Source organism: Otolemur garnettii, unplaced genomic scaffold (assembly GCF_000181295.1).
Source record: "Otolemur garnettii isolate 467f Iridium unplaced genomic scaffold, OtoGar3 scaffold00064, whole genome shotgun sequence".
Taxonomy (NCBI): Eukaryota; Metazoa; Chordata; class Mammalia; order Primates; family Galagidae; genus Otolemur; species Otolemur garnettii.
In genome coordinates, this window is record NW_003852459.1 from 438,563 (window position 1) to 440,214 (window position 1,652).

Below are 1,652 nucleotides of genomic sequence, written 5' to 3' on the forward strand. Positions count from 1 at the left end.
GTAAGATGATTTTTTAAACTCACTTTTTAGCACAATTATATTAAAAAGTATGACTTTTTAATCAAAGTACATTAATGAATTTTGCTTTGGGCTCTCTTAAGGGTTTCATTGAACACCAATATGGAACCTTCCTTTCTATGTTAGCCAAAGGCAGTGGTTTAAAATTATTCAGTAAAGGGTTTGTGTTCTACAGGGAATTTGATTGCCCTTTTCTATTATAATCAGGTCAACTTTTGAAAGCATTAAAGCCTAAATAGCTTCTCAGCTTCTTCCCCCAGGTTTTTCGTTGTTACATACTTAGATACTTAGTTATTTTCACTGTTTGATTTTTTTTTTTCCCTTTGTTTCTCTGAACTACAAATCTGTCTTTATGAGTATCAGTGTTCTGTCTATCCTTTCCTTTCATTGGACTAGGGGGAAAAATGGGATATGTTGGAAAGGGTATATACAAACCTATAAATATTTTGGTTAGGTGAGATTTGGACGGTTAAGGAACTCTTGAGTTTCTGTAGCTGTGGCAAGGGATTTGTTTAATTTCTAAACTTCTATTTCCTGGACTTGAGAATCTTAAGAATGTGTTTCTGTTTCATCAAAATATCTGTGAGCTGGGTATTAATTGTTGATATAAGAGAGAATGATCGAAAGCCACATCAATCAAACACTGAAATAGTTATCTTAAATGAGAGTTTCAAAGGTCATTTAAAATAATTTCCTAAAAGGCATATACACAGTTAGTTCCTTTGAAGAAAAATGCACTAAAAATGTACACATGTATATCCAGCATTGATGAATACTTTAAAGATTATTCAAGAAAAACGAATAAAAAAATGTACTGACTTGGTTTGATACATAAGGATGGATTTAGTATTTCTACTCTCAAGGTCTGTAATTGGAAATATCAGGAAAGTTATATTAGGTTATAAGTAAGAAATGTCTGATTTCCTTAAGTATCGAGTTTGACAGGTGATATCTCTGACATTTTAGTTTGACATATCTTAAATTTCTCTTTATTTTGAAGGTACATTCTCATTCTTTTAAATGTACATTTTGGCTTATAATTATCTTCTGAAAGTTTTATTAGAGAAATTCTTGTGAGACCATGAATAAGTAAAAAATTTGTGTTATTTTTGAATATGAGTTCCATCATGGAACCAGTGAAGCACAGACAGCTCAAAATATACACGAAGTATTTGGGAAGGATGTGTCTAATGAACGCATAACATCAATGGTTTGAGGAGTTTCATTCCAGTGATTTTAATCTTGAAAATGAGCTCCATGGATGTCTTGAGACCAAGGTCAATAATGATCAGCTGAGAACTCTAGCGGAAGCAAATCCATCTTTACTTACACATAAATTAGCAACAGGTTTGATGTTACTATTCAGACTATATTGGACATTTTGAAACAAATTGGCAAGTTAAAGAAGCTGGATAAATGAGCATGAAGTAATGAGCATCAGAAGAGAAATGGTCTTGAAGCTTGCCTTTCTTTGCTCTCATGATGTCCATTTCTGCCCTGCATTGTTTCCTGTGATGAAAAATGATTTCTTTTTGACAATTGTATAGCACAGTGGTTGAATGAAGATGAAGTACTAAAACACAGCCCCAAATGAAATATTTATCAAAGAAAAAAGAAAAGAAAAGAAAAGAAAA

The 1,652-nt window shown here is 32.1% G+C and overlaps 1 protein-coding gene across 1 annotated transcript in view; it reads right to left on the reverse strand.

Moving 5' to 3' along the window:
* The window catches only part of LOC100949794 (low-density lipoprotein receptor-related protein 1B-like), a gene marked incomplete at its 3' end in the record, with an annotated part of 1,553,965 nt that overhangs the window by 388,353 nt on the left and 1,163,960 nt on the right, over positions 1 to 1,652 (reverse strand). The gene's annotated exons all lie outside the window — the stretch shown is intronic.